This window comes from Schistocerca serialis, chromosome 2 (assembly GCF_023864345.2).
Source record: "Schistocerca serialis cubense isolate TAMUIC-IGC-003099 chromosome 2, iqSchSeri2.2, whole genome shotgun sequence".
NCBI lineage: Eukaryota > Metazoa > Arthropoda > Insecta > Orthoptera > Acrididae > Schistocerca > Schistocerca serialis.
The window spans coordinates 152,859,822-152,886,792 of NC_064639.1; the positions used below are offsets into that span (position 1 = coordinate 152,859,822).

The window sequence follows — 26,971 nt, forward strand, 5'->3', positions numbered from 1 at the left end:
CTTTAGTGTGTTGAACCCGGTTATCCAGTAAACAGTATTTAAGCGATCTTGGCTTCAGAATTATTTGTAATGTCAGTTTTCGCTGCATTTTTACGCATATGATTTGCGAATTTAACGAGTATTACAACGTTTGTTTCCACTGATATTTTTGACAGAGCTGTGTGACTAAATATGAGAAGGATTGAAAAATGATGCGGGAGGGACTTTGGGCGAAAGAGGAATAGGAAACCAGAGAGAAATAGCAAGCGATAAATTCTTGCTTTCGAGCCGCTCGTAAAAATCTCGACCGCCCAACGCCAGTTGTCTCCCCAGTAACAGCTCGGCTGCATCCTGCGCTCCTCGAAGCGGTGAACGAAGGGCTTTGTCGCTGTGAAACGGGGCTTTTCCTGGGAGCGTCCGTTCGGCCGGGGCAATAACACCAAACGAATCACGCGGGTATCAAAAGAGGGAAGCGGCAGTAACTGGAGGTGGAAATGGAAGCGAGAGAAAGGCGACTGAATCGGGCAGATAGCGGGCAGTCCGTCAGGATATTCCAGGACCGACACCCCTCATGCCGATTATTGTGCGAGAAAAGCGCCATGTCGGACGGACTCGGTGACGTCTACGCTCTTCCGCAGGTACACTTGTTTGTGTGCTCACACGTGTTCCACAGCCCCATACACGGGCCACGCATCGATGGCGATATCGCGTGCAATCGATCGCTCGCTTCGCCTCCGCCACAGTTGAGCAATCTACCAACCAATTCCATACAGTATCTCGAACGCCACTATATCGGGAGGTTCTCCTACGGAAAATGAACAGCTAAGTTTAGCAGCTTGGCAGTGGATCTCTGTTTGTCCACTAACACGCTGAAAAACACAACCAAAGGATCACGTTTTCGAAAACACGTAATTGTTTCCCACAACGACGCAGAAGTTTTAATTTTGGCTCAAAGGTACCTACAATCGTCTTCTGCTATGGTGCAAAAGTGTGAGGTCCTCGAGATCGGCCCAGAGCACACAAGTTCATGTGAGTTGTAAGGTGGGCTAAAGATGTCACATTGGCACCAAATTTCACCACAATTCGCATAACGCCACAGTGGACCTGTTGGATTACGGAAAGATTGCCACATCCCATCATAACCACATTTACCTTGACACCTCTATAATGGAGGTCAGAACAGCGACACCCAGCTCTGAAATCATGCGGTATTCGAATGGCTCGCCATGGAAACATTTCGGACAAACCACCACTGAGAATAGACACAAAAAGGTCTTAGGAGGTGGCATAAGGGGCGTCAATAAAACCAAGCTTTCCTTTGGGGCGTTGACTCCCACATGTTGAGGTCGAAAACGAATACTGATGAACACCCTCCCCCCCCCTCCCCCCCTTCCAAGACGATTCAACTCTTCTGTAAGGACATCTTGAGACTTCATTCACACTGAACGTTGTTTGACTCCTTTGGAGCGTAGCGTGACCGCTTCCTTTGCTCTAATGCACAGGGTGGAGCCTCTAAGGACCGTTCAAAAAAGATACGACGAAATCTGAATGCTACCCGAAGCAGCAAAGGATCCCTATGCTTTTTCAAGCCTACTGTTTCACGTCTTCCCGTGGCGTGATCACGGGACCGTACGACAGTGACACAAGAGTGAATAGAATGACAAACGGCTCCTCCTCCTCCCTCACAGTTAGAGCACGCCCTCGGCGCCGCCCACACACCTTTGTTACGCACTTGAAAGATGTTCCTGGACACAAAGAGCCAATCACTATATCCCAGGCGCCGGTGTCACAGACAACCATTTCGACACACCGCGAACTGTCGTTTTCGATCGAAATGTGTGGGAATCAACGCCTCAAGGAAATGGTTGGTTTCAATGACGCCCTTTTAACGCCACATCCCTAGGTCTTCTCTCGTCAATTCTGAAACGTGGTTGCCTGATACGCGACACATAAGTAAATCACGTGACTTCAACGGTGGACGTCACGGTTCTGAACCCAATCCCAGAAATGTGCACGGCGGCGTTGAGCAAAATTATGGTCAAATTTGCTGTTAATGTGAAATCATTAAATCATCTTACATTAGCTTTTCTTTCGAAGGGTCGCCGAACCAGAGCGTGACATCGCAAAGTGAATGCTCTTTCCCATTATAGAAGAAGATTGTAGACGCCCTTAAGCCAAATTTCAAACTCCTGCGTAGCAATGGAAGACAATAAATGGTTTAAAAAACTGACCTTTTAAATGAGCTGAGCAGCATACTTCCAAAAAAAACTGGAATTTTATTAATTTATTTCTTCAAAATTATTATTAACTTCAAAATTAACTTATTTTGAAATCCTTTACTAGGGAGTTGTAGGCTATGTTACATAATCTATTCTATTTCTTGACGTCTTTCCTGTCTGTATTCTGTACTTTTTAAAGCCGTCAATTTATTTTTACACTGAAGAGCCAAAGACACTGCCACACTGGCCTAATATCGTGTAGGGACCCCGCAGCACGCAGAAGTGCCGCAACACGACGTGGAATGGACTCATCTAATGCCTAGAGTAGTGCTGGAGGGAACTGACACCTTGAATCCAGCAAGGCTGCCCGTAAATCCCTAAGAGTACGAGGGGATGGAGATCTCTACTGAATTGCACGTTGCAAGGTATCCCAGATATTCTCAATAATGTGGGGAGTTTGGTGGCCAGCGAAAGTGTTTAAGCTCAGAAGAGTGTTCCTGGAGCCAGTCTGTAGCAATTGTTGACGTGTGGGGTGACGTATAGTCCTGCTGGAATTGCCCAAGTCCGTCGGAATGGTGGCAGGTGATCAGACAGAATGCTTATGAACGTGTCACCTGCCATAGTCGTATCAAGACGTATCAGGGATCCCACATCACTCCAACTACACAAGCCCCACAGCATCACAGAGCCTCACCAACATGAAAAGTCTCCTGCTGACATGCAGGGCTCATGGATTCATGAGCTTGTCTCCATACCCGTAAACGGCCATCCACTCGATACAATTTGAAACGAGACTCGGCCGACCAGACGACATGTTTCCAGTCATCAACAGTCCCATGTAGGTGTTGACGGGTCCAGACGAGGCGTAAAGCTTTGTATGGTGCAGTCATCAACGGTACACAAGTGGGCCTTAGTCTCCGAAAGCCCACATCGACGATGTTCCGTTGAATGTTTCGCACGCTGACACTTGTTAATGGTCCAGCACTGAAATCTGCAGCAATTTGTGGAAAGAATGCACTTCTGTCATGTTGAACGATTCTCTTCAGCCGTCGTTCGTCCCGTTCTTTTTCCGGCCGCAGCGATGTCGGAAAGTTAATGTTTTACCGGATTCCTGATATTCACGATACACTCGTGAAATTGTCGTACAGAGGACTTGAAAAGAAAGTTAACGATGACATCCCACGCTAAAGCCTTTGCGCAACAAGCCTGGCGCATTGACAGCAAGGAGTTCATGCTCTATGCTCTGCATTTTTTGCAGACGAGGTTCAGTTGCGGTACGGATGACAGGTGCATCACAGTGTGGGGGTTAAAGGCGCAGCTGCTGGGAACGTACTCTGTAGTTGAAGTACGCGGACCACCACGATTCTAGTGTGCAAAACTCCCCAATTACATACAAACTCACCGTGAATTTCTATTGGCACGTGGAACAAACGCAATGTCGCGTTCAGCGTTAGTGAAACGCTGACAACAGTTTGACCAAGGCAGCACAGGCGTGGGCAATGTTGATCGGAAAGGGATTCCATCGACATAGTCCACGGACGACGACGTTCAGGCAGTGTAAAAACTGATTCGCAGGAAACGCAGATTTTGCAACAGTGAGGACATCCACGTAACGGATCCACCATGGCTCCGTGATCCAAGGACAGATTTCTGTCATAAAGGAACTGAACTATTAGTTCAACGTTTTGTCCGTCGTTTACAGAGATTTAGTATCATGCACATGTGTCACTTTGAAGTGTGGTCCAGCATTCAATAAATGCTACTTGCCTGCCATAATAATGTGTAACCTACCTTTCGAAGTCTGCTGCTGCTGCTCTTGATTACGTGTTACAAGGAGACAAAACAGCTAACGTCATCAACCTCGTATTGAGCCCACCATGACAGAACGATGTTTCCTTTCCGCCTGTGTCTGGAGTAAATTCTACATGCAAATGTGAGAAAGTTTTCTAAATGTTTTTGTAGAGTGTGTATGAGGCGGGAAGTGGCTACGGGCCTGGTACTCAGCTAGTCGGATGTGGGAAACCATCTAAAAACCGCGTCCAATTTGGTCGACAACCCCGTCCTTCTCATTGATCAGTCAGCCGTAACCGAGCGGAGGCCGGGGTACCTCCCTGCCTCGGACGCCGGCTCTTTAACGCTCACGTCCATAAGCGCGGTTACATATTTTAAGTCCCCTCGTCCATAACCACGAGTAATATATAAACAAACCTGTCGCAGCCAATTAGTCCTATTGTCCTAGAGATTGGAAATGAGCTCCATTTAATTCCTATTTAATTCCTATAAACCTACCAATGAATCTATGAAGTCATCTCCGAGCACGCCGTCTCCGTATGACGATACACTCGACTCGTGAGTCTCTGTCTTTGCTCAGTTGTCCGTTAAGTCTGTTTTCGGGTACAACTGAACACGTGTTACTCAGAAAGGAGACGGAGTAGCTGAGTTTCAAGCATAACCGCCTTTCCCATTACAAACCCAAGTTTTTTGAAAGAAATTACTGCAATCAGACTGTAAATTTATTTCAAATAGTCGTGATTACGGCTTTATAGCCATTCTCTAGTGACAGCTGAAATGCCACAAACTGCCTAAGTGACATAACCAACCACTGGGTATGGCGATTATTATATATGTATAAATTGACTACTTGGTTAGCAGGCAATATTGTTTTTTTTTACGAACACTCACACACATATATATATGTGTGTGTGTGTGTGTGTGTGTGTGTGGGTGGGTGTGGGTGTGTGTGTTTGTGTGTATGTGTAGCCTTACTCTTTGGCATACTTCACTAAGATAAAACGAGTCGATGAGTATGAAGCAAACGTAGTGCTACCGTTCTCAGGCTCTTAACAAACACATAATAACACACAAACACTCACGCATATATATATATATATATATATATATATATATATATATATATACACTCCTGGAAATGGAAAAAAGAACACATTGACACCGGTGTGTCAGACCCACCATACTTGCTCCGGACACTGCGAGAGGGCTGTACAAGCAATGATCACACGCACGGCACAGCGGACACACCAGGAACCGCGGTGTTGGCCGTCGAATGGCGTTAGCTGCGCAGCATTTGTGCACCGCCGCCGTCAGTGTCAGCCAGTTTGTCGTGGCATACGGAGCTCCATCGCAGTCTTTAACACTGGTAGCATGCCGCGACAGCGTGGACGTGAACCGTATGTGCAGTTGACGGACTTTGAGCGAGGGCGTATAGTGGGCATGCGGGAGGCCGGGTGGACGTACCGCCGAATTGTTCAACACGTGGGGCGTGAGGTCTCCACAATACATCGATGTTGTCGCCAGTGGTCGGCGGAAGGTGCACGTGCCCATCGACCTGGGACCGGACCGCAGCGACGCACGGATGCACGCCAAGACCGTAGGATCCTACGCAGTGCCGTAGGGGACCGCACCGCCACTTCCCAGCAAATTAGGGACACTGTTGCTCCTGGGGTATCGGCGAGGACCATTCGCAACCGTCTCCATGAAGCTGGGCTACGGTCCCGCACACCGTTAGGCCGTCTTCCGTTCACGCCCCAACATCGTGCAGCCCGCCTCCAGTGGTGTCGCGACAGGCGTGAATGGAGGGACGAATGGAGACGTGTCGTCTTTAGCGATGAGAGTCGCTTCTGCCTTGGTGCCAATGATGGCCGTATGCGTGTTTGGCGCCGTGCAGGTGAGCGCCACAATCAGGACTGCATACGACCGAGGCACACAGGGCCAACACCCGGCATCATGGTGTGGGGAGCGATCTCCTACACTGGCCGTACACCACTGGTGATCATCGAGGGGACACTGAATAGTGCACGGTACATCCAAACCGTCATCGAACCCATCGTTCTACCATTCCTAGACCGGCAAGGGAACTTGCTGTTCCAACAGGACAATGCACGGCCGCATGTATCGCGTGCCACCCAATGTGCTCTAGAAGGTGTAAGTCAACTACCCTGGCCAGCAAGATCTCCGGGACTGTCCCCCATTGAGCATGTTTGGGACTGGATGAAGCGTCGTCTCACGCAGTCTGCACGTCCAGCACGAACGCTGGTCCAACTGAGGCGCCAGGTGGAAATGGCATGGCAAGCCATTCCACAGGACTACATCCAGCATCTCTACGATCGTCTCCATGGGAGAATAGCAGCCTGCATTGCTGCGAAAGGTGGATATACACTGTACTAGTGCCGACATTGTGCATGCTCTGTTGCCTGTGTCTATGTGCCTGTGGTTCTGTCAGTGTGATCATGTGATGTATCTGATCCCAGGAATGTGTCAATAAAGTTTCCCCTTCCTTGGACAATGAATTCACGGTGTTCTTATTTCAATTTCCAGGAGTATATATATATATATATATATATATATATATATATATATATGTGTGTGTGTGTGTGTGTGTGTGTGTGTGTGTGTGTGTGTGTGTGTGTCCCACGCCCGGGTTCCCGGGTTCGATTCCCGGCAGGGTCGGGGATTTTCTCTGCCTCGTGATGGCTGGGTGTTATGTGCTGTCCTTAGCTTAGTTAGGTTTAAGTAGTTCTAAGTTCTAGGGGACTGATGACCTACGATGTTAAGTCCCATAGTGTTCAGAGCCATTTTGTGTGTGTGTGTGTGTGTGTGTGTGTGTGTGTGTGTGTATGTGTGTGTGTGTGTGTGTGTGTGTGTGTATGTGTATGTGTTTGTAAAGAGGGTAATATTGCCTGCTAACCAAGTAGTCATATATATTCAGATAATGTCTAACAATCGCGTTCACATATATTCAATTCATAGGCGTTACCGAATCTGTAGCGACAGTACCGGAAAACATAACATGAGGATAAGGTGTACTTCTACAAAGTGATTAATTATTAAAATAAATTTATAACAGGTTTCCAAAAAACTACTGAAACGACTGATAGGCTACAGAACTGGCTGTTAGGCTACGTATATGCAAGTTGACATGATCAAAAGAATACGGAAACAGCATGCTTTCTGATATAGGGTGGTAACAGTGACGCTCCTCTGTGCCCAGTTTTCGTCTGACGTTCCACCTCATGGTGAAGTTGGAATAAACAGGAATACAACGACTCTGTCTGCATTGCACGAAATTAGTATGGTTTTCATCTCAAGCGTATACTATAGCATAGAACTTAATCCACACGTCGCTCCATCGCTAATGAAACACGTATGCAACTGTATACTATGTCTCAATTAATTTTCGTTTTACACTCTTGAGAGGTGGCATGAGCCACCTCTCATATTTCTATCTTACGATTTTCCTCTCTAATTGCATGCAGTGAAAAGTCGCTATTCCTTCACATGCGGACTTCCCACGCAGCGTCTCTCGTCACCCGGGTGGTCCGGTGACAGGCGGGCCCTGCTGATCTGGAAAGGGTTAAGCCGACGGGTGTGAGGAAGTCGAGTGAATGCTTTGCAGACGCCGACAGTGTCAAAAGACACGCCCGGAGGGGTCTGAAGTAGCGGGTGGGCTAGAGGTTCCGTTACTTCACAGAAACTTAGCGAAAACACTTTCTGGCGCGCTACCAGCGAGGCGTGGGAATGACTTGTGTACCCAGGCTGTTGTGGCGGGAAAATTCCCGCGCTTTCTGCAAAATAGTAACTGTGATTGGCTTGCTCAGGGCATAGCTCCATGACGTAGCAAAATAAGCGCAGAAATTGGTGCCAAGAATCTCCATTGGTGGAATGGTAGTGCTCCGGCAATAGAGTGGAATTTTCCGCCGGTTTTCGAGTTGCTGGTTGGAACGTTTAACCACGGCCACTGTCGTGGGGGCGGGAATGTTGTGTGTTCGGCCTGTACGGGTGCTCTAGGTAGTCGGCTCTCGCCTTTCGGTCGAGGACGTCGAAGCAACCAGCCATCGCCTCCGGTACGCCAAATCGTGTTCTGGCAGTTAAGAAGACAGTTTGGTAATGTATGTCCGCAGCACCGGCAGATAGGGATTTTCCTAGGTGATAATCAGAGCTCAGCAGAGCGCGCCTGTTCGTCTTTTTCCAACTTTGTTCTGTCTTGAGTAGCGGCAATTAATGTTGGGTTTGCTGTGTGTCTCTCTTAAGATTTGAGTGGCAAGGAATTGGCTCCACATACCACTTCGTCTTAAACCTCACAATCTAGTTTAGGGACAACTTCACCTTCACAGCGTTTGTTTGAGTATCCAATTTGAGCCAATTTGATGTATTATAAATGTCTCATGTGTTTGTGTTTATTATTTTGTGTTTAGTCTTAATAAATCATATTGTTATTTTGGACAGAACTTTCATTCTGTTAATCGGTAGAGCAACCCATCATTTCTCACTACGTTAATGAAACCTTCCTTTATTTAACTTTTTTATCAAATTAAATTATTGCAGGTGCCAAACTCTTTCCTACTCCACTTCCAGGGTTGACTACAGTCAGTTCGCGTATATTTTTTTAATCCATGTGCAACAGCAAAAGTCGGAGTTAGAATAGGGGGGGGGGGGCTTAGAGCATCATTTACATATGTAGATTCTAGAAGAATTTAGTGTTAAATTCACTGCTTGCCCCGGCACCTCGCACATTCCACAGTCTCACAAAACACGGCTTACTTAAAGCCATCTGATCCCGACGACCGGTCTTTACTCCTTGGCAGTGCTTTTTTTACAACAGCAACTCCTGTACTCTCTCCCTTACTAATAATAAGCCAAGACTAGCCTTGCACTCTGGCATACTTCAACTCGTGTACTCTCTTCCTTGCTAAAAATAAGTCACGACTAGTCTTGCACTCTGGCATACTTCACTAAGATAAAACGAGTCGATGAGTATGAAGCAAGCATAGCGCTACCGTTCTCAGACTTGTCATACTCACGAAACTAAATCAAGAAGAAGGATGTCCGTTAGCCCTTATGTAACATGGTGCCTTGATGTGTGAAGTGTGCAACACGCAACATTCGACTCGTACTCCGTCCACTTCTGATCTCTTACTGTCGTACGTCGCACGCGACTCACCATATTGCGTGGGAATTCCAAGCTATCACCGATTGATCGGTAGAGTCTGCGATTTACCCGCGCACGTGCCATCTGCCGACAGATCGCGCGACCTGCCGACGTGTTGCTGCGATACGCCGCTCGTATGCTGCACCACCCCTGCGTGACAGTCCGCCCCGTCAACAAACACACGGAACGCCGCCTGATTCGTCGTATTGTTAGCTATGCACTCCTTCGGCACTTCCAGCGTTCACTTGCAACATAGCTGTGCGTCACCTCCGAAAGCACCGCCACCGTGCACCACCCCACTTCGCCCTGAATTACAGACAGCCAGCGGGATGGGTACCGTACCTGCTGTGCCCCCGCGCCTCTGTTCCTCCGGTAGAGGGATGGTGCCTCCCACACAGGCGCCGACCACGGCGTGTTTCCCCCCCGCGCTGCCGCACCCGTCCCTGGAACCTGTCGGCCCTGGAGTTATCGCCTGGCGCAGGTGCGGGCCTACAAGCTTCAGTTATTGGCCCACCTAGACGCACGACGCTGTGCGGTCAGTGGCGGCAACCGAGCAGGCTTTTGCCGCGTCCGCGCTGATATCTTCCGCGCGGTTGTAAAACTGACGTAAAAGAGGGAGTGACTCCTGACAGAGGTATAAAAGGACACCTACCTATAGAGATCACTGCCCTACGACCCATTAAAGCGACGGCAGCCAATAACTCGTGCACTGGGATCGGCATATCATACATCAAATGAAGATACTGAATTGATTCTAAAATTTTTATTATTGTGTGTATAAGGAAAATGGACTCATTACACATATAGCTCTCATACAGGAAGTACAGGTGTCGATGACAATGAGATCAGAGTATGCTGAAACAATAGTACAACCGCTCGTTAGATGAGAAAACACGCACCTACTAACTGCGAAGTTGCATAGGTCACACCAATACCTAGGAAAGGAAATAGGAGTAATCTGCTAAATTACAGACCACTAGCACGTAGATTTGCGGTAGAATTTTGAACCGTGTACTGTATTTGAGCATTATGAATTTCCTCGATCAAAACGGCGTATTGACAAGTAGTTGTCACGGAGTTAAAAAATATCTTTCTTTGAAACACAGCTACACGAAGTAATGAGTATCACCGACAGGCGATCTCATATTGACTTCATATTTCTAGATTTCCAGAACGCTTTCAGCACCGTTCCTCACAGGCGATTTCTAATCAAATTGCCTCCCTATGGAGTACGACTGGATTCGTGATTTCCTGTGAGGAAGGTCACAAGCTGTAGTAGCTGAGGGAAAGTCATCGAGTACCACAGAAGTGATTCTTGTTCAAGGTACTGTTCTAGACCGTCTGCTGGTCCTAATCTACATAAACGGTTTATGAGACTATCTAAGCAGACCACTTAGAGACTGTTTGAAGATGATGCTGTCATTTACCGTCCAGCAAAGTCATCATAAAATCAAAATCAATTGCAAAATCATTTAGACAACATGCCTGTATGGCACCAAAGTGGAACTGAGTCGAAATAATGAAAAGTGTCGGGTGGTCTATAAGAGTAGGAAACGGAACCCGTTTAGTTTGGATTGCACGATAAATCACACAAAACGAATGATAGTAAAAGCAACTGAATACTTACGGATTATATTTACGAATAACTTAAATTTGAACGATCACGTCTATGATTTGTGGGGCAAGCGAACCAAAGCTTGCGTTTTTCTGGCAGAACACTTGACTGATGCAACAGGTCTACAAAAAAGACGGTTTACATTAGGCTTGTCCAACCTCTTCTTGAGTACTACTGTGTTGTATGGGATCTGTACAGATAGGACTGACGATGACATCGAAATAGTTCAAAGAAAGGCAGCATGTTTTATATTATTATCAAATAAAGGTGAGAGTGTCACGGAGGGACCGATGGCCTTTGAAGTCTGGCCCCTTCAAGCCCCACAAACCACCACCAGTGTCATGGATATGATACGGAAGCTAGAGTGGCAATCATTAAAACAGTAGGCGTTTTTCGTAACGGTGAGATCTTTTCACGAAATTTCAATCATCAACTTTGTCTTCCGGATGTGAAAATTGTTTTTTGGTGTCCGACTATGTATGGAGAAATGATCATCGTAATAACATAAGAGAATTCTGAGCACACACGTAAATACACGGTCCAGTCACATTAATGTGACATACGCCTTAGTTCTACGTTTACGCGCAATAACCACTCACAGAAGGCCGGTGACAGCACTAGCAATCCAGATGTTGTCGTAATGTGGTTATGGGGCGATTTGTCTGACGCCCGAAAAGGTATTGCCATTGATTGGATGTCGGGCCAAGGGTGGAAGCATTTCCTAAACCGCTAAGTTTGTAAACTGTTCGGGTGCCGTCGTTAAAATAGGCTTCTACAGTGCTTGGTGCTATACAAAAACGGTTCCGAACCAACTGTGCTTACCCACGGGATACATATTACAGCGCTGAGCGCCACCTGTTGAGATCTGCATGGACGAATAGACATGTAGCTCTTGAGCAACTGATCGCCGAGGTGAACAAAGGGGATACCGACAGAGTTACCCCGACAACCGTGCGGCGAACACTGCAGACACCCTGCAACTGTCGGAAGGATCGTGGCCGGAGGAGAGATCGGTATGTTCTGGTGAATGTTTTCATGTAATTACCTGGGGAAGCACCTATCCTTGGGGACTGTGTCCCCTCACATACACCAGCAGGACAATGCAACGTGTCACACAGCTCGCACAGCGGGCTCGCGGTTCTAAGGGCACGAGGAAGAGTTTACCGTACTCCCTTGGGCACCAAACCCCTGAATTTAAACCTAATTGAGAATCTGTGAGACCACCTCGGTCGAGCTGTTCGCGTCTTGGATAATCAGCCTGCCACGGCACGTGTCCGAAGGAACAGGCACCACAAATATAATTAAGGCGATGACGGCAATTGATACCTCCATTGCAGATGCGCACCAAGCTCGAACTCCGGGAATCAGCGAGTTGCCGTAAGTAATGGGGCTAATGAGGAGAGGCACACATCAGTAGTATGTTGTTTTAACTAAAGTTCAGTCTTGATCACAACACTTATGTCTCAATAACATAGGTGACCGGTTTCAACTTCGTAGCAGCTGAGGAGAGCTCCGCCTATCATCCTCCAAGGAAGCCATGGGTATAATAAGTTTTATCTTATCTTGTTAAAGTTTTGTCGTCATTAGACACTTTTCATTTTACTTGAAGATTGGTTTCTAGTATTTTCTAAAATTAATTCACAGGTCTGAAGATGGTTATATAAATATAACCGAAACCGGTCACCTATGTTATTGACACATAAGTGTTGTGATCAAGGCTGAACTTCAGTTAAAATATAATACTCTATTGATCACTGTATTCCAAAAATGTTATGTGGTATCATTTGAGAATTTGAGTCAGACGAGAGGCGTGCTAGGGTAGACCGCGCAGTTTTGTTCACCACTTTGTTCGGATGTCGTAGTGGTCAGCGCATCTACCTAGTAAGGAGATGGCCCGGGTTTTAAACCCAGTCTTGCACAAACTTTCAGCCTGCCCACAGGCAGCTAATATCTTTAATTCCTTTGTGTCTTAACGTCGACACCTGGAGAGTTCCTCTATCTGAATATTATTAAGCCCATCGGCAGCCACAATAAAAGAAAAATCAATGACTATTCAGTTGTTATTAAAGGATTGACATTAATGCACACAACAATCGTTTAAAAGTACTACAATATCATGCTACATTTAAATAACAAATTTTATTAGAGTTGCTGTTCTTCTGACTCACATTCTCCACAGATGAATTCATCTTTGTGCTTGGTACACCTTCCACTATAACAGATCTTCAATGGATGATGGTTGACTGAATGTCCAGTGTGCATTTCTCTTGTCTTTCTATTTGTTTACTGTCAACTCCTGCAAGTATACAAGTTACGTTAACCTGGTACGTGGACGGTTTCCTAGTACAAGCGAGTCCAAATCAATTTTGTGTTTCGACTATAATAACTTCATGTTTTTTGAGTAGTACAGTGTGGTACGTTTCTGAATAGGACTTTAGGACAGGAAGTGTATTGCCGAAAAAAAATACAGCGTATAATTAAAAAAAAAGACAACGTTTCGGTAAAGATGCTGGTTAATGATACCCTGGCAGATAAACGCATATAAAGAACACACGCTTCATATATTAGTTATTTAGCTTCTGGTGAAATATATATTTGGGGTAATTAAAGTAAATGGGACTCTGTGTGTATAAAACGTCAGGCATATTGTATAGGGTGAACCCCAACTCTATCGACAAAATTTCGAACCTGTTTGAGAGATATTGACCAAGAATTTTAGTATGAGGCGCTTATGGTCTCCGGTGACTTGTAATTCTATTTGTATAATTTCTTTTCCCTAATTTTATTGGTATCTTTATTTCACTTAAAAAATCTTCACAACATTACAAACGTCGACAGCATGCGCTTGCAGTGACCGAATCATGAAAGGTTGCCAGAAAAGAGATAAATGTCATCTATGTACGAATATTAGGTGGAAGCTTTACAACTTAGGAAGAGACATACTGTACAAGACACTTCCATCAGTCCATTTAGAGATCACACTCATTGGGAAACTGCTAATTTCATCAGTGATTGCGAACTGGAGGTAAGAATCACATTACTAAAGTTTTATCTTAATGTGAGGCATGTGAAGTGTTACTTATATACGGCGATGATGCAGACAATGTAATGTTTTTCCATGTTGGGTTTACAGGTGCTTGACAACGACAGGTACTCGAAATTAGCTAATCACACGATTAAATAAAAATTACATTACAGCCTACTAAGGGCCATGTTTTCGTTTATTAAAGGTCAGACTATGGCTGTAAGTTATTACAGCCGTCACAACCCACGGATCTCAAGTTTAGATTAACTTTGCGAAAGCACTATTTATAGCTTGTCTTACCATTATTTGCACAAAAAAGTTAGGTGACGAATTGATATCGAATAGGGTGGTAAGATCTTATGGCACGAAACTGCTAAGGTCATCGGTCTCTAAGCTTACGCACTTCTTAATCTAACTTAAAGTAACTTACGCTATGGACAACACACACACCCATAATGCCCGAGGGGGAGGACTGGAACCTCCGACGGAGGGGGGGGGGGGGCGGGGGGTGAGAGCCGCGCGGACCGTGACAAGGCGCCGCAGACCGATCGGCTACCCCGCGCCCCGCGAGCAGGGAAATAAACACCAGTAGAGCAAGTTCTCACCATTGTTGCGCAGTGCCACTGTAAAAGCCTATTGTGCAGGTCGTGAATGTCTCGTGCACCCGCAGCTCTCGAGAGCCCAGGTTGAAGTACTTCCTGCTTTCAGGAGTTTGCTGAGTGAAACCTTAGGCCAGTCGATCAGGGCGTTTTACCTCGTTCCATTTTACTACGAAACAAGTTAATCATCACGAATGAGTTGGTATGTAACGGACACAATTTATTCCACCGATCAGGGACATGGCACTACATCATTAGCATTACAGACCAGTATGTGTACTACGACTGTCGAAATTTGGCACGAAGTAGCGCCACCACGTGCTGGAATCTGAACCGCTACACATCGAGGCACGGAATCGAAGAGCGCCTGAATGTGCCGCTGGGGAATACCCTGCCACGCGGATTGTGAGTGCGTCCACAAAGCACCAACCGTGGCTGCAGGAGGATCTGAACGAACAAGTTACCGACTGACCGCATCCCAGACATGCTAGATGGGCGACATGTCAGCCGAACGGGTAACCTAGGGATGCAGTGGTACGCTTCGTTCTTCGAAGAAGGCTTGCACATTTCTCGCAAATTGCTGCCGGGAGCTGTCCTGCTGAAATATGACATGTAGAACTGCCTGCAGGTGGGGCAGTGCCTCGGGATGTACAACCTGTTTTGATGTAGCGGCAGCCGCGCATATTCCCTTCACACCGCAGGAGATGAGATCGGCTGTTACAGGCAAAGGCTTCCCAAACTATCACTTCCCAAACTATCACACTTGGCATTTGTCTGCTGTGCCGCTCAACAATACAGTCTGCCCGACAGCATTCACCATAGCGTCCTCGAACGCTCATCACTGTAGAACGAGTTGAAGCAGAACTCGTCCGAGTAAACTACATTTTCCCGCTCAGCTCGACAGTGTTGGCGTCTACTTGCCCACTGCAGTCTGCGACAATGGTGCGTTCTGGAAAATGGAAGCCGAAGCAATGGCATACGTGCTACCCGTCCAGCCCACAGAAGACAGTGTCGAACCGTCAACGCAGAGACGTGCACAACCGTTGCACGTCTCCAACGTCTCACCAACACTGTGCACGAAGCTGTTCTGTCTGTTAACACGAAGCGGTCACCTCGCACTGTGTTGACGTTGTGTCGTCCAGCACCCTGTCGGCGCAGTGTGCGGACCTTTTCTCTCCACTGGTTCCAAAAACGCCTCACTGCTGCAGCAGCGTGCCCTGTACGAGCCGCAGTGTCGCGGAATGACAGACCCGCCTCCCGGAGACCAATCATTAAGTACCATTCGAACGCACTCACACGGCCATATTCCACCCTGCGATGTCGGCGAGGCATAGTGATCTTCGGTCCCACGTTTCCACTTTGTATGACGGCTCCGCAACGACTGAGCGTTGCGTAACGTGACCTGTCCATCGCAGAAGAAAGTGCGCTGTTGGACCTAAGTCGATGCCTCACTTCTTACGTAGTTTGGAACTTAAATAGTGGCAACACTGCTGCGGAGACACTATGCAATGGAATCTACTATTGTCGCTGATATCACACGTTGTTGACATATCCACCTCCGAGGAACTGGACTCGCCCGTCCCACGTCACCAGCAATCGAGGGAAACACAGTCACTTGTGAGCGAGCGGTCTAACGTAACTGTGTCACTATGTTTTAGGAAAAGGAGCAACGGAGTTGGATCAAGAATGAATGTGCCAGAAGGTCGTACATCACGACAGTGTCATCAATGTTTTCAAGAGGCGTGCGGGGAATCGGCATTGCAGTACAGAACAGGGGCACGTTGGATAAAAGCCGTCGACGAAGGTCGGCAAACTGAGGCAGACACGCATTGGGCAGGTTGTCCTATCATCTCTGAAGAAGAAGTGCATGCTGTTGCCGCGTTAGTGGACAGTCCTCGACGCTATACGATTCGTGAGCTCGCCCACGAAACGAGATTAGCGCATACTACCGTGAAACGCATCATGAAGGAACGCCTGGGCATGCGAAAGATTGCATCACGGTGGGTTCCGCATGACTTGACGGAAATGCAGAATTGGATGCGTTACGACGCTGCTCAGACGCAATTGGAGCGCTATGAGCACGAGGGAGGGGCTTTCTTGCGCCATATCGTAACACTGGATGAGACATGGGCCACATCGTACGGTACGAGCCTAAACTGAAACGCTAATCCAACGAATGCCGTCATTATGGGTCGCCGCGGAAGTCGAAAGTGCTTCAGAGCCCCAGTATTGCGAAAGTTATGGTGATTCTCGTGTACGACTGTGATGGTGTTATCGTAACGCATTACGTTCCTCCACGGCTGACAGTCAATGCACAGTATTACTGTTCGTTTTTGGAGCATCACCTGCGACCAGCTTTACGAAAGAAGCGGCGACACTTTCTGCACAACCCACCCATCACTTTACACGACAATGCGCGGGCGGCTACAGCGCTGCTCTGATCGGTCGATGGGACTGGAAAGTACTGTACCATCCACCATACTCCCCGGACGTAAGTCCTTGTGACTTTGATTTGATTCCGAAGATGAGGGAACCACTTCGTGGCATTCGTTGTAGAACTATTCCAGAGGTTCGACAGGCAGTAGACCGCTCCATTCGCACCAACAGAACAGGCTCTGTTAATGCTTTATTACGCCCTCCACATCGCTGGCAACGGGTTCTACACAACGCTGGTGACTACTTTACAGGACAGTAACAGGTGCATACATGTAACGCATTTGTATGACTTGTGAATAAATTACTGCCACTATTTAAGTTCCAAACCTCGTATGTATCCACTGTTCTATAGGTCTTCTTACGTGGCATGGTGCAGACCGTTCCTTCTGAGTGGTCAATTTCATAGAAACAGTAGTGCATTAAATGGTACAGATCTTAAATGCAGGGCTGTGATTCGTCCTCTCCTTTATCTACAGGCGCACAAGGGCGTCTGGACCACTGGCTCCCACTCTGTGGTGATGAACGATTTTGCCGGGCGCCATTTCGTCGCCAACCACTGTCTGGGCAGCAGTCGACAGGCTCATGTACAAAGGGCTACTCTGCCTCTCCATACATTTTGTCAGTACTCGTATCTTCTTGCCTCCTTGCTGTTTTCCACGTCTACACTTGCACTCTCATTAAACTTGTTGTCTCCTTAGGTACATGTTTTACTCCATTACAGCTTTCAGCAACTACTACAAAACAACGCACGACTGTACTAAGTCTGTCACTACAGCTAAGAAGCCGTCTAGTGCGACGCTTCTCCTCAGACGCGGATGTCTAAGGACAAAGGTGTGCCGTAGGCGGTCGAGATGCTTCGGATCTAGCTGGGGCTTAGAGGACTCAGGTACCCGACGTCAAATGCGGATGAGAAGAGCGGCGGTTGTGTGTGAGGTTTCGAGACAAATGTACTGTAAAAATAACAGGCTCCTACGCACTGGCTTCTCCGACTTCCGTCGGCGGTTCGCGCACATAAACGCAAGAGGGCGCACCAAATTGCATCGGCACTGAGGGTGCAACAGCCGTCTGTTGTTGTAAGACGAAGGACCTGCGAATCACCCAGCACCTGCTATGGTGGTCGTATTAGCCTTCATATTATTAATGAGTGGTGGTGGTGGTTAGTGTTTAACGTCCCGTCGACAACGAGGTCATTAGAGACGGAGCGCAAGCTCGGGTTAGGGAAGGATGGGGAAGGAAATCGGCCGTGCCCTTTCAAAGGAACCATCTCGGCATTCGCCTGAAACGATTTAGGGAAATCACGGAAAACCTAAATCAGGATGGCCGGAGACGGGATTGAACCGTCGTCCTCCCGAAAGCGAGTCCAGTGTGCTAACCACTGCGCCACCTCGCTCGGTATATTATTAATGATAATTACCCACTAGCCAGTGCAATATCCTCACTGGATCAATGTGTTACCTTGCAGTTCTCCAATATCAAGTTCACGCCACACACACACACACACACACACACACACACACACATTGAAACGTATCAGATCAATGATTCTACTGTACCTGTGTAAGTCGTAAAATCGTTTCAGCAGAGCGCTTAGACAACAGACGGTAGAACTTCTCATAACAAGTAATACTTAAACAGATTGTAATTTAATTTGGTGCTTTTAATTCAAGGGAACACTCCTTTTTCATTTTAAGAGCCATCGTTATTGAGTGCTTCAACTAAAACATTTCCTTTTAGGTATTTCCTGACCCGTCCGAGATATAACTCTATTTTCAGCCAGATCAATTGTGACGAAGTCCTCGCTAAATGACGTATAGTCACTTTACGTAAAAAATATTAATTATAGAAATGTTGTCATCAACTTTGCTTTTTCGAATGAAAATGTAATTGTTTTCTGCTACTATGATATTTCTAAAACAGATGGCTGCAACTGTGTATCATTCTCTAAAATCCGATAGCTAATTACGCGGTTATTTAAATATATAGAGCTTAAGACCTGTCTGCTATAAACATAAATACTGACAGCTATGTCACGTCGGATAATGAGGAAACAGACTCTGAACGCCTAGACAAAGGAACAAAAGGGGTAAAGAAGAAATTTACCTTTAATTCTGTCTGTGTCGATCACGGATGGAATTTTAAGTAAGTGTCTGTGGTTACATTTATTTGCGATTTCCCTTTCAGCCCTGTAGCTGATTTCACTTAGCGATGTAGGTGTATATCTTGAAAGTAAGTTCATCAATCTTTATGTCTGAGGTTCCCTGTTTCAAGAAGCTACTCAACTTCGTGCCTCTTTCTTTCAAGTCCGGCAGAAGCAGGAGAAGCACCGTTACCAAAGTTAACTGGTGAATCATCCGTAGATATTACGAAGTTTGATATCCATCCGATGTGTCGGTCGAATCACAAGTAGCGCGGTGTTATCAGTGCCATTTTTAAATCAAACTCACCTCCACTGTTCAGCTTTTGTTACTAGACTCTCTCAGGTGCGTCAAGCTGAGGTGCCCCATTATGTCAACCGGAGAGTTCCGTGTAACAACGACAACTTCAGTACAAGGCAGCAGTCGGTTTCTTACGCGAAGCCGGTAAATCCTAAGTTCTGAGTGTTGAGGCTACTTCGAAACTAGGGGGCGAATTTTGACGAGTTACATGCCGTTGAACTCGTCTCTTTCAGAAATACAGCTCATTTGGAAAAAGACTGTACCAATATGTGTGTATTTAATACAGTTCTGGATATGTTTTCACTAAATTATTCAAGAACTTTACATAATTCATTTAAGTGAGAATAGAATAACGATATCTTGAATAGTTTAGAAAATATCTAAATGTCATGTAAAGTGCTTGGTTGTAACACATTGTATATCAAGTGTAACATACGATACACGTAGGACACAAATGTAACCATTGTTAGAGTGCACGTACCTCCTCAAAGATTTTGCGAAAGGTTTGCTACCATCGGTGTTACTTTTTTTAACTTTCATGGAATTTTTGTATACAAATACATTAGTGAGGTACAGGGGGCGGACATAAATATGGAAACACGAAAAACCCAACACATTACCGTGCCTAATACGGTGTAGTTCCAAACAAAACAGCTTCCAGTCATCTCTGAATAGATAAATACAGGTCCTGTACTGTGTACAACGAAATTTTATACTATTAATCCTGCAAAACAGTGGCAAGTTCAGTTAACGATGATGCAGATGGACTTTGTTCACACACAGTTGTCTCCAAAGTAGATCACAAAGACTGAATGATACACATATCTGGCGACTGTGGCGGCCGGGCGAGAAGCGACAATTGATTCTCGTGCTCGCAAAACCAGTCCTGCGAGATGCGAGCTGTACAGAGAGAGGCTTTGTCGTCTGGAAACTCAGCGTTATCATTCAGGGATGAACTTGATCAACCAAAATGGTCGCATAATCTTTGGAAATAATGCGACCTTGCAGAATAACCATAGGAACCATAGAACATCGTGGTATGGCTACCAAAATCATCACCGAAACCCCCTCCCCCCACCCTTGCTTCACACGTGTACGTAAATCCGACCAGAGGTTGAAACATTTTTCAACGACACATCTGACCAAATGACTTTCTTCTACCGGTAAATAGTCCAGGTCTTATAGCGATTTCGTTGTACGGGCATTTGCATCACCGCAACGTGGATACTGGAGATCCATCTTGCCTTACTACTCTCTGCCTCTGGGGCTCCCTGCATGCTGTTTTGGAGCTGACAGGGTTCGCCGATGCGACACTGTTCTGATTTTTGTAGCTGTTGTCCTCTTAATTTTCGTCAGTATTCTCTTCGAGACCGTCAGTCAATCACTCAACGCACCTTCGCCCGAGCAGTGACTTAGCGGAAGATATTTTACCTCTCTCCCCGGGTAATTCGTAAATTTTCGATGCGGTGCCTCTCGAAACACTATGCGCTTCCGCTATCTTAGTTACAGATGCACCCATCATACGAGCAGCAACAATCTGTCCACATTCGAATTCATGTAGCTCCGATGTAATGTGCTCACAATTACACTGAACACTTTTCAGAATGAGATTTTCACTCTGCAGCGGAGTGTGCGCTGATATGAAACTTCCTGGCAGATTAAAACTGTGTGCCCGACCGAGACTCGAACTCGGGACCTTTGCCTTTCGCGGGCAAGTGCTCTACCAACTGAGCTACCGAAGCACGACTCACGTCCGGTACTCACAGCTTTACTTCTGCCAGTACCTCGTCTCCTACCTTCCAAACTTTACAGAAGCTCTCCTGCGAACCTTGCAGAACTAGCACTCCTGAAAGAAAGGATATTGCGGAGACATGGCTTAGCCACAGCCTGGGGGATGTTTCCAGAATGAGATTTTCACTCTGCAGCGGAGTGTGCGCTGATATGAAACTTCCTGGCAGATTAAAACTGCGTGCCCGACCGAGACTCGAACTCGGGACCTTTGCCTTTCGCGGGCAAGTGCTCTACCAACTGAGCTACCGAAGCACGACTCACGCCCGGTACTCACAGCTTTACTTCTGCCAGTACCTCGTCTCCTACCTTCCAAACTTTACAGAAGCTCTCCTGCGAACCTTGCAGAACTAGCACTCCTGAAAGAAAGGCAAAGGACCCGAAATCGAGTCTCGGTCGGGCACACAGTTTTAATCTGCCAGGAAGTTTCATACTGAACACTTTTGTTGTGATATCGGTAGGCGAGAGTGAAATTAAATACGAGCAGACATCTACAAAAAGGTAACACATAAACTTATTTACACTGTGTACGCTTAAAGATTTATACATAACATTGAATGCTGTAGGTCTTTTATGTGCTGCTAAGCTATACACAACTGATAAGAATGTTCTCTGATTGCAGTAAATAGTTTTGAATGCCGATACTCTTTTATAAGACTGTCAATATTAGTAATGCTTAGCAGCTTCGTGCAACGTTGATGTATTCAGTAGTTCCTCACTGCAGTCTTCCACGCTGGTGTTTTTTAAGACTGTAGATGCATTCTATCTGACTGGTGGAGGAGGGAGGGGGGAGATTTGATTTGTAGCTGATTAAAAGGATGGCCGACCAATCAGAGCAGCTTGCATTGAGGTCGTGACAGTTGCGCGTCCTCTTGTGGCGTGTATGCGTGGTGGTACTTGAGATCAGAAGCGTACAGAGTACGAGTGTCATGTTCCGGTTGCATCCTTCACAAATCAAGGCGCCGCTGTTACATCAGTGCTAACGAGCTCCCTTTGTTCCCACTGTAGTTCCGCGAATATGTCAAGTCTGAGAACTGTGGCGCTGCTGTCGCGTCATACTCGTCCACTCGTCCTCTCTTAGTGAAGGAAGCCTTTAGGAGTGAGAGGCTGGTAGTGACTTCTTGTTATTACCGAAGATGCGCACGCCATCTGGCTGTTCTAACGTAGCACTAACAAGGCGAAACGACCGATTGTCAGGAACAGATGACCTTCAACGAAACTCTGTTTTATGAGACGGTGGAGGGCGTAAGACAAAAGTTATATGATGCAAAGTACGCATCTGCAAATGCGTTCCACTACAGTGGGGGTGGGGGTGGGGGGATGATATCTGGAATAAGTTTCACGCTGCAGTCCACGCTTCACACCGAAAGCATAGAAATTTCGTCCAATGTTAAAAAAATTTTCGTATTGTTGCTCATTCCAGGTCCAGCATGAGAAAACATTTGTGCTGCATGTCCTGTTTCCGACTGTAGTTACAGATTTGGTAACTGCAACAAAGTGTATTTATGGCAAAGTAATTGTTAGACATTCTCTGAATAGATATCAAATATTGAAATAAATATTGAAATACATAGTCTTCGTATGTGTAAGCAGGACATTGTTTACTGTTAACCGATTTGCCATTCTATAGGTATAAATCTTACTTGTGACACTCATGCTGGTCGAACATTTGGTGTCATTTCAAATTGCACCTGAGAATGCCTATAAAGCCGAAATCATGATTGTGTGAAATAAATAAACAGTAATCTACAGTTCAATGGCGGAATTGTCTTTCAGAGTGGTTGTATATGTTGTGTATGTGATAATATTCTCTTATTTTTGGGCCAAGGCGGTGTAATAATGTTTTAATGAATTTACGTCATTTGATTGTACATACTTCTTTGTTTTATATTACTACTTCTTTGATTTATATTACTGCGATGATTTCGGCCTTAAGCCATTATCAAGCACAACAACGTTGGGTATAATTAGATTTCGTTAAGTGAAGTCACCGCCAAGATCTATTAAATTTAGTTCCCAGCATGTTAATCACAAAATCACACAGAAGTATTGTAGACAGGTAGCGGACGTTTTTCCAACAACAGAACAATTTAGCCACAAACTGATCGTCACTACAGTCTTTGTATGCGCAGTGAACGTGAGCTGAAAATATGTAAGTAGCTTGTTTAGGTTTTTATGTTGCTAACGCCACGTAGCGCTCTGTATGAAAATCACTGACTGTGCTGTGTGCAGTCTGCGGCTGATTGAACTCATTGTTGGAATATTCGCTTGTGTAGTGTTGGGCAGTTGGATGTGAACAGTGCGTAGCGTTGTGCAGTTGGAGGTGTGCCGCCAGCAGTGGTAAATGTGGAGAGAGAGAGAGAGATGCCAAAGTTTTGAGCGGACGATCTGGACGTGTGTCCGTCAGAAAAAGGAAATTTGTTTAATTGGATGTCACAAAATCATATATACAGGGTTATTACAAATGATTGAAGCGATTTCACAGCTCTACAATAACTTTATTATTTGAGATATTTTCACAATACTTTGCACACACATACAAAAACTCAAAAAGTTTTTTTAGGCATTCACAAATGTTCGATATGTGCCCCTTTAGTAATTCGGCAGACATCAAGCCGATAATCAAGTTCCTCCCACACTCGGCCCAGCATGTCCCCATCAATGAGTTCGAAAGCATCGTTGATGCGAGCTCGCAGTTCTGGCACGTTTCTTGGTAGAGGAGGTTTAAACACTGAATCTTTCACATAACCCCACGGAAAGAAATCGCATGGGGTTAAGTCGGGAGAGCGTGGCGGCCATGACGTGAGTTGCTGATCATGATCTCCACCACGACCGATCCATCGGTATTCCAATCTCCTGTTTAAGAAATGCCGAACATCATGATGTAAGTGCGGTGGAGCACCATCCTGTTGAAAGATGAAGTCGGCGCTGTCGGTCTCCAGTTGTGGCATGAGCCAATTTTCCAGCATCTCCAGATACACGTGTCCTGTACCGTTTTTTTCGCTGAAGAAAAAGGGGCCGTAAACTTTAAACCGTGAGATTGCACAAAACACGTTAACTTTTGGTGAATTGCGAACTTGCTGCACGAATGCGTGAGGATTCTCTACCGCCCAGATTCGCACATTGTGTCTGTTCACTTCACCATTAAGAAAAAATGTTGCTTCATCACTGAAAACAAGTTTCGCACTGAACGCATCCTCTTCCATGAGCTGTTGCAACCGCGCCGAAAATTCAAAGCGTTTGACTTTGTCATCGGGTGTCAGGGCTTGTAGCAATTGTAAACGGTAAGGCTTCTGCTTTAGCCTTTTCCGTAAGATTTTCCAAACCGTCATCTGTGATACGTTTAGCTCCCTGCTTGCTTTATTCGTCGACTTCTGCGGGCTACGCGTGAAACTTGCCCGCACGCGCTCAACCGTTTCTTCGCTCACTGCAGGCCGACCCGTTGATTTCCCCTTACAGAGGCATCCAGAAGCTTTAAACTGCGCATACCATCGCCGAATGGAGTTAGCAGTTGGTGGATCTTTGTTGAACTTCGTCCTGAAGTGTCGTTGCACTGTTATGACTGACTGATGTGAGTGCATTTCAAGCACGACATACACTTTCTCGGCTCCTGTCGCCATTTTGTCTCACTGCGCTCTCGAGCGCTCTGACGGCAGAAACCTGAAGTGCGGCTTCAGCCGAACAGAACTTTATGAGTTTTTCTACGTATCTGTAGTGTGTCGTGACCATATGTCAATGAATGGAGCTACAGTGAATTTATGAAATCGCTTCAATCATTTGTAATATCCCTGTATATATATTATTGGCGTTTTGCCTTTAAAGAGCGCATTTGGACTAAACTACTTGGCCAGTTCCTTTTGCTGCCTTCCTTGCTGCCCAAACTTCCCTCATTCGCTCGCTGTGTTTCTGTTTCCGGTCCTCTGTCCATGCTTCTTGTCGGTTTTGTGTCTTCGGCTTCATCTTGATTGCCTTTTTGGTTGCCCATATTTCTTTCATCTTCCAGCTGTGATCTTGCTTGCTTTCTTCGGTCCATTTTACGCCTGTTCCTTTGTCACATTGTATCTCATGTAGTTTGCTTTTCTTAGTGATGTATCTGAGTTTTATTCTGTCGTTTAGTGTGTCTGCTGTTATGTTGAGTTGGTTTAGGTAGTTTTTTACCTCTGCCTCCTATTTGTTGTTTGTAGTAACGCAGTCAAAGATCTGTTTGGTCAGTCTGTGTGTTGCCATTCTGTATAGGTGTCCATAGAATTGTAGTCTGCGTTTTCTAATCTTTTCTGTGTTTGTCTCTGTATGTTTGTGTAGTTCCTCTGTAGGTTTCTTGATTCTTATTCCATTGTTGTTAGTTGAACCAAATATTTTCCTAAGTATTTTCCGTTCTACTTTTTCTAGTTGTCTGATACTTGTATGCCCTAGGACTAGTGTGGTCTCTGCTGCATATAGTGCGTCAGGGAGCACCACGGTGTCGTAGTGGCGTAATTTGGCGTTTTTGTAAGATAGACTTCTTTTTGTAATGATTCCACACTACTTTGTATGCCTTGTCCAGTTTATATTTTCTTTCTTCGTTTGAGTCTCTGTTATGTACACTCATTTGCAGTGGTTCACCGAAGTATTTGATGTTTGCCGTTTTGTAAATCGTGCCATACTTTGTGTTCAGAGATGAGAGTTTCTTTGTGCTCATAAACTGTGTCTTTTTATAACAGATCTGTAGTCCAGTTTTGGAAGCGATTTCGTGTAGTTTTTCAATAGAGCCTTTTGTTTCTTTACCTTTCGTGACAATCGCCAAATCGTCTGCAAAAGCCAGGCATTTAATCTGTGGATTGTGATGTTTCCCATTCTTTTCTTATCTTATCAAACACCAGAATGAAAAGGAGAGGTGAGAGGCCATCGCCTTGTCGGACACCTGTGCGAATTTCAAAGGGCTCGGATAGTTCCCCACAGAACTTTACTTTCGAGGTTGTGTTGGTTAAAGTTTGCTCTACGATAGCCCGTGTTTTGTATTCTGCTTGAATTTTGAAGAGAGTTTTCCGGTCGATAGAGTCATACGCTAGTCGACAAAGGTAATGATCAGGTTCTGTTTGTGTTGTAAAATCATTTTCAGGTTCCAAATTTGTTCCGCACAAGACCGCCCTTTACGAAAGCCTGCTTGGTACTCCCCAATCAAGTGGTTGGTCTGGCATTCTAGTCTGTTTAGTAAAGCTTTAGAGAGGATGTTGTATGTGACCGGCAGTAGGGATATTCCTCTGTAGTTGCTCGGGTCAGTCTTGTCACCTTTTTTGTGTAGTGGGTGATCAGGGCAGTTTTCCAGTCGTCAGGAATTTTCATGGTCTTCCAGATATCTTCCAAGATCCTGTGGATGTCTTTGGTGAGTTCTGGGTCTTGTAACTTCCAAATTTCCGCGATGATGCCGTCTTCTCCTGGTGCTCTACGATTCTTGAGTGACTTGATTATTTCTTTAACTTCTACTAGAGTTGGAGGTTCACTATCTGGATTGTACGTGCTCGTTTCTGTCATCATTTCTTCCATAGGGGGGTCCGTGTTGAGCAGTTTTTCAAAGTACTTTGCCAGAATGTCACAATTGTTTTTGTTATTGGTTTATAGAGTTCCATCCGGTCTTCTGAAGCACAAGTTGGGTGGTTGATATCCAGTCATATTTTCTCTGAACGTTCTGTAGAAGTTTCTTGTATTGTTCTTCATGAAGTCCGATTCTATCTCCGTCAATCGCCGTTGATCATACTGTCGTTTTTCACTGCGAATGATTTTGCTTGATTGCTTTTGTGTTTTCAGGAAGTTCATACAATTCTCTTGGGATTTATGGCTACTAAATTTTTTCCATGCACTGATTTGTTGGTCAATAGCTTGGTCACATGTGTTGTTCCACCAACGGTGTTTCCTTGTGCGTGGTGCTTGTGCTAGTTTCATGGCCTCCCGG

The 26,971-nt window shown here is 45.7% G+C and overlaps 1 non-coding gene across 1 annotated transcript; it reads right to left on the reverse strand.

Moving 5' to 3' along the window:
- Positions 1–21,220: 21,220 nt before the first annotated feature.
- On the reverse strand, positions 21,221–21,297 carry Trnas-cga (transfer RNA serine (anticodon CGA)). Its single transcript has one exon. It is a non-coding gene; the product is annotated as a tRNA-Ser (tRNA).
- Positions 21,298–26,971: the final 5,674 nt, after the last annotated feature.